This window comes from Octodon degus, unplaced genomic scaffold (genome assembly GCF_000260255.1).
Source record: "Octodon degus isolate 3935 unplaced genomic scaffold, OctDeg1.0 scaffold00239, whole genome shotgun sequence".
NCBI classification, from domain to species: Eukaryota; Metazoa; Chordata; class Mammalia; order Rodentia; family Octodontidae; genus Octodon; species Octodon degus.
This window is the reverse complement of record NW_004524815.1, coordinates 2,462,415-2,469,905: the sequence shown is the minus strand read 5'-3', so window position 1 is coordinate 2,469,905 and position 7,491 is coordinate 2,462,415.

Genomic DNA, 7,491 nt, shown 5'->3' with positions numbered 1-7,491 from the left:
AAAAAAAAAATCAACCAGGGACATGGTACCCAGAAAGATCATTCCTCCAGGAAGGAAGATCTGAAGACATTCCCTGACAAACGACTGCTGAGGAAGTAAGTCTTGGATTGATCGGTACTAATAGAATTGTCGAGTGACATAAATCAAACCCCGGCTTAAATATATTATCTTTGATTTGACTAAGGCAAAATACAAAGAAAGAGCAAAATAAAGGCTGAGTTAAAGCACAGAAGGGTATTCTAGGTCTCTGCTGTTTCGAAATAGGTTTAGGAATGTTCTTTGTTCTGTGAGGTATGCTCCTGGTATTATGACTAGGATTCCATTAAATCTGTATAACAGTTTTGGGAGTATGGCCATTTGCATAGAACTGGTTCTTCCTAACTATGAGCAAGGAATATCTTTCCACTTCCTGATATCTTTTTGACCTACTTTTTCAGAGTACTATAATTTTCAATATACAGATATTTTGCTTCCTTAATTAGATTGATTTCTTAAGTATTTGATTTTTTGGATGTTATTGTGAAGGGTGTGGTTTGCCTAATTTCTCTCTCAGTAAGTTTGTTATTTGTATAAAGGAAGGTGATTGATTTTTGAGTATTGACTTTATATCCAGATAAACTCCTGAATTGGCTTATTATACCTAGAAGTCTTTTGGTGGAGTTTTTGTAGTCATCTATGTAGAGTATCATGTCGTCCATTAATAATGATAATTGAACTTCTTCCTTTCTTACCCTTATTCTTTTTATATCTCTCTCTTGTCCAATTGCTCTGGCCAATATTTCCAAAACTATTTTGAAGAGTAGTGGTGATGTCATCAAAACAAGATACCTTTGTCTTATTCCTCCTCCCAGACTGTAATCTTTGTTTTCTGTCCCATTAGTATGATTTTGGCAGTTGGATTGTCATAGATGGCATTTATCAGGTTGAGGTGAAGACTACCTATTCCAATTTTCTTTAGGGTTTTTACCACAAATGAGTATTAGACTTTGTCAAAAGCTTTTTCTGCATCTATTGAGATGATCATGTGGTTTTTGTTCTTGGCTCTATTGATGTTGTGTATTACATTTAGGGATTTGCATATGTTGAACGATCCCTGAATTCCTGAGCTGAATCCCACTTGGTTGTGTTGCATAATCTCCTTGATGATTTTCTGTATTCTGTTGCTAGTATTCTACTGAGGATTTTTGCATCTATGTTCCTTAAGGAGATTGGCTTTTCTCCTTTTTTTGGCTGGGTCTTTCTCTGGTTTTGATGTGATACTAGTGACAAATGTCAACTCATGTTTATAACAACACAATTTGTAAAAGCTAAATCATGGAAACAACCTAAATGTCCATCAACACCAGGGTTGGATAAAAATATGTGCTATTTTTATACAATGGAGTATTATTGGGGCATAATGAAGGATAAACTTGAGAGTTACATGTAAATGGGTGAAACCTGAGACCATACTCATAAGAGAAATAAATCAGACTCACCTGTGTAAGCATCATATTGTCTCACTTGTGTGAGAAATTGAAAGAGTGAAAAAGGTCTAGAGTATAAAACATATTATGAAATGGGAAGTAATTGCTTCGAAGGAAAAATGAAGTAGAGGGGGGAATAAGGAGAGAGGAAAGAAGGAAAAAGAGAAAATAATGCAAGTTATCTATACTATTAGTGTCTCTTAGATAACTGAAACAGAAAGTCTGTGCTAATACCAATTGGAGAATTTTTATACCCATATCTTGCACTCTGAGCAACTACTTTCAAGATGGCAGTGTACAACATATCGACTCTTGTTATTCTCCTATTATTTTGCTGTGAAATGATTTTAACTTTTTTCAATAAAGTAAATAAATTATGGTTTGAAGGAAATAGATCTTTTGCAAATGGGACAGAGTCCAGGAGACAGAAGGTTGGGGGAAGTGGGCAGCAGAGAGGAAGTAAAGAGAATTAAGAGATGCCACATACAGGAACCAAGCACCACATAAATGTAGATATTGTGTTCAAAACATGGACAAAGAGGGTTAACTACAGCAACAATGAGAGTGTGGAAAGGGCTGTGGAGGTAAAGGGAGGGAGGTGATGCAAAACACTTAGGGGCTGAAGATGAACAAGCTGTGTTACCTACGTGCAACTCCCCCAGCATGTACCGGTAACATGTACTATAAAATTCACTTTTTAAAAAATGAGACGTTAAAGGGCATTCATCACATTGACAGAAATGCTAATGAGTAAGAATATGAAGGCATAATAACTCATTGTTTTTACTAGTTATGCAAATTTCAAAAGCTGCAATATTGTACATTTATTGTAAAAATAATCATATCTTTTTAATAAAGATTTAAAAAAGAGAATGCTAACTATATAACTGTGTGACTAGATAGAAAATGTGAAAAAGTATAAAAATGGAAAGTTTCCACTGCAAAGACAATAAATATTTGAATAAGCAGAATTGCATATTTAGTTAAACATCACAGAAGTTATACATATATACCTCAGTACTTCGTTAATACAGAAAATATTTATGTTTTTAATTATCAGTTAACATTACATTTAATTTACAAATGTAAACATCTTGGTCCCTAGAGGCAGTGAAATGACTTCTTTCCAAAGAGACTGAGAGGAAGAACTGCAGCTGTTCTCAGGGGAACTCTCCAGAGACTACAGTGTCTCCTTAAGCACCTCCAGGCTCCAGGTAGGAGCCTCTGGGATCCTGGTAGGATTCGAGCTGGGAACAATCCAGAAGGGACACAACACTGCCTTTGCTATTGAGCATCACTGACCCATCTGAAAGAGAGCCACCACCACCACCTGAGGAGGGCTTCAGACCCAAGGACTGGCTGCGCGCCTGCGGGATGGCCGGGGAAATCCCTCGAAGGCAAGTTACACTGATGGACTTTTAGAGGACAAGCTCTTTGAAGAGAGATACGTAGATCTTTCATTATTTACAGACACACTTTTGTGAGTTACTTGAAGAAAGTAATCACATTGTGTTTATCTTATAGACCTGGGCAGTTCATTCTTCCAACAGGAGAGAGGGAGTTCGTGGTGCATAGGAAGCTGACCTGTAGGAATGTCTCTTGGTTTGTCCCTCCCTGCCTCAGAGATGCTGGGCTATTAGAGAATGATCTGAGACAGAGGGAGGTCCTCCTGTCGTGTGTGTTTAGCTGTACCCCCTGGGTACATTTTATGATTTCATGTCACTGCTCTATATTAACTGTTGGTCATCATTCAGCAGACTGGTGAGCTCCTACTTTCTGTAAGTGTTTTCATCAGAAACGCAGCTTGCATGCAAGCAGGGGCCTAGCTATGTGTTTGGCCGCTTTGTCACAGATAAGGTGGCTATCTGTGTTTGGAGTTGTTTCTGCATCTTCTAATTTGTTTCATTGATCCTCAACTCTTTTCATTTTTTTGGCAGTACCATTTTTTAAATCACAACAGTGTTGTAATATAATTTCGATTAAGGGATTGTGATGGACCCTGCCTTGCCATTGTTGCCAGGAATTGTTCTTTCTGTTCTATGTCTCTTTTCATTCCAAATGAATTCTAGGAATGTGTTCACTAGTTCTGTGAGATATGCTAATTTTAATTCACTGGGATTGCATTAAATCTGTATAACAATTAGGGAGTATGGCCATTTTCACTATGTTAATTCTTCCTACCCATGAGCAAGGGATAGCTTTCCGTTTTCTGATATCCTCTTTGATCTGCTCTTTCAGAGTACTGTAGTTTTCATTGTATAGATCTTTTACTTTGTTAGATATTTTTTTTTACATGTATTTGGTATAGGGTCTCACTCTGCAGGTCAGACTCATGATGATCTTTCTCTTTTCAGCACCCCGAGTGTTTAGTCAGCTGAGTTATCTCGCCCATCCTAGATTGATTTTTAAATATTTCATTTTTGGGGTGTTCCTGTGAAAAGTGTGGTTTCCCTCATTTTTTTCCTCAGTGTGTTTGTTGTTCATGTATAGGGATGCTATTGATTTTTGAATGTTGACTTTGGATACAGCTACACTTCTCAATTTGGTTATTAGAACTATAAGAGGCCAAATACATTCACTGGAAGAAAGTCAGCCTCTTTGATAATTGGTGCTGGAAACTTGGCTTTCCACACACCAATGACTAAAGCTCAACCTATGTCCCTCCATGCACTAAATTCAAATCAAATTAGAATAAAAATATAAATATTAAAATACAAACACTAAGTCATCTGGAAAAGAAATGGGTAAAACTCCTGAACACAGAAGTAGGCAAGGATTTATTAATAAAATCCCATGACAAAGGAAATGCCACAAAGAAAAAAAAAGCAGGGACCTCATCTTATTAAAAAGCTTTTGTGCAGTGAAAGAAAAAACAACTCAGAGTGGGAAAAAATCTAAGCCAGTTGCTCCTCAGATGAATATCTGGAATTTATAAAGAATTGAAAAAAACAGACCTCCCCAATTTAAAGACCCAATAAAAAAAATGGGCATATGAAATAAACATTCACTTCTTAGAGGAAGAAGTAAAAATGACAAATAATTATATGAACAATGTTCAAGGTCGTTGGTCATTTGCAAAGTTCAAGATAAAAGAACACTGAGATTCTATCTCACTCCAGAAAGAATGACTATTATCCATTAATCACCTACTAAAAAATGCTGGCATACCTGTGGGCCAAAAGGAATCTTTCTCCACTGTTGGTGGGAGTGTAGACTGCTGTACCCATAGTGGAAATCAGTGTATAGATTCCTCAAAAAGGTAGGATTAAAGGTAACATTTTGACCTAGCTATTCCTCTTCTGAGTATCTTCCCAGAAGAATTGAAAATGTCATACCTCAGCAATATGTGTGGACTCATATTCATAAAAGTATAATTTGTAATAGCTAAATCTTTGAAACAACCCAAATGTCCATCAATAGAGAGGTGGATGAAAGAGATCTGTTTCTTAAAAGACACAATAGAGTGCTATCACTAATAAAGAAAAATAAACTTGAGACATTTGTAGCTACATGAATGGATCTCAAGACTGAAATGTTAGGTGAAGTAAATTGAAAACACATGAGTGAATATCATGTTGTCTCTCTGTGAGGAATGAAACAAAAATTAAGGACAAAAATGCACAATAGACATAATGAAACATGAGGACTTGTTCTCCATTTCTTGGGTGTTATTGTGGAAGGCATGGTTTCCCTAATTTCTCTCGGTGTGCTTATTATTTGTGTATGGGGATGCTATTGATTTGTGAGTTTCAATTTTGTATCCAGCTACACTACTGAATTTGTTTACTAGATCTAGGAGTTTCTCAATGCGGTTTTGGGATCTTTGTGTAGAATATCAGGTCATCTGGGAGTAATGGTAAGTTTAACTGTTTTCCTTCCAATCTTATTCCTTTTATTTCTCTCTCTTGTATCATTGCTCTGGCTGATGTTTCCAGAACTATACTGAATAGGATGGTAATGGTGTATAGCCTAGTTTTATACCTGGTTTTAGAGTCAAAGCTTTCAGGTTTTGACCATTTAGTATGACATTGGCTGTTCATTTGTCATATATGGCTTTTATCACATTGAGATAAAGTCTATCTAGTCTGATTTTCTGTAGGGTTTTTACCCTAAATGGTGGTTGAATTTTGTCAGATGTTTTCTCTTTTTTTTTTTTTTTTTTTTTGCATCTACTGAGAGGCCCCCCTAGGAAGTTTCTGTTCCTCAGAGATGTTTTCTGGATATACGTAGTTCTTGGTCTTTCTGTCTATGCCAAGAACCTACTTTCTCCATTTATTAAGGAGAAGATGTTGCTTTCTATGTGGCTCTTCACTGAGCCCCTCAGTGCTGATCTATGGTGATAGTTATAATCCCAGGCAACCACAGTGGTGTCATATGATGGGGAAAACCTGACTGTATTGTGTGCAACACTCTGGGTAAAGTAGAGAAACTAGTAATAACGGAGGCATCGGGCATAGCCTCACAACTGACAAGCTGTGGTAATTATTAATTTTCTACTTTGAATCATCAGAGCAACTCTACAGTTGTATAAGGAAATCCCACATATACCAGGAACTTGTGTGCAAAGACTTTCCAGTAGTAGAGTGATTTTACCCCATATGGGGAGATTTAGAAGGACTGGGGGAAAACAGGGACAAAGAGAAACATGTTAAAAGGAAGGCTGAAGTGCACAAGATGTTCAGCCAGGTTTTAGGAAACTAGAGAAAAGCACGAGAGAGAACAAATAAGAGAAAACCAAAGAGTACTGAAATGAACCAGAAAGATACAGTGTTCACTTGAATGCAAACATAAAATCAAGAGAGATAGCTGAGGAAGAGAGAAAGAAAATGCACAGAAGAAAAGAAAAATAAAATGAGACCTAAATAGATAGAAATCCCAACCAGATAGAAAAAGGAAAACCATCCAAAGAAATGAAGAGAAATAACGAAGTTCCTCGAGTGTCCACAGTCCTGCAGTGGTGCCAAAGTTGGAACCCAGAAATGTGCTGACCATACCAGGACTGCAGTAGGGTTTGTGCTAGGAGCGGGGCTGATCTTGGCCTCGGCGTGTGTGGACCGGGGCGGGCCTTCAGTGACAGTCTTCTAGACGGGCCCTTCTCCTTACCAAGGTTGGATCTACAGATCTTTCCCAGTTTCTGTAGCACCCTTAGGGAAGCCTGGGACTGATCTTAGACCAGCGTCAGCTGAGTCCTTCTGGACTTGCACAGCATCCTGTGTTCCACACCACTCACCCTTCTTACATGCTGGCCATGGGGGAGGGGTTGTCCCGCTGTAGGTCCAGGTTGCTTGCCCACTTGTGCTGCTGGCCCCAGGCCACTCTGCTGGTCACAGACCAGAGGGACACACCCAGTTCTTTGTATTTAGGAATCAGACCAGCTTTCAGCGGTCACGAGAGTGAAGTCTGGGTAGTTCAGCCTCTCCCTCTCTGCAGAATTCCCCGTGTATGCTTCCCAAGTGCCAGGAGTCTACTATGACTGAATGGCTCTTGCCTCGCACCACTCAACCCCGGCAGTGAAGCAACCCAGGACTGTGGAGCTCCTCGATTCACCCTGAAACCTTTAAAATAAAATGGTGGTCCCCATGAGGGATTCTGTTCTATGCCTACATGTGCTTGGACACAGCCCCAGTTCACCTTTCTTACCAAAAGATAGCTTCATGGGGCTCCTCAGGAAACAGTGTCTGGGAATCTCCCTGCTGCTTCTGACTGTTCACTGTTGCAGCAGTGGTCCCCCACGCTGCTGTGCCAGCCGCTGCTCCATGGCAGCAATCGAGAGCACCCCTAACTTCTTTTAATATCCTTGGAATTAGGAACCACTCAGAATAGGCTAAGTTTTAGCTTGAGTACACAGTAGACACTGCCTTTCATATCTGCAAAAACATGAGTGAATCTTCCAGCCTGCTGCGATCCACAATTTGCATCAATGCAAAGACAAAACAATATTGCAATATGAATGGAAGAAAGTGCTGACGTACACCCAATGGGTCTGCAGATTTTTGCCAACTTGGTTACGTAAACATCCTACATA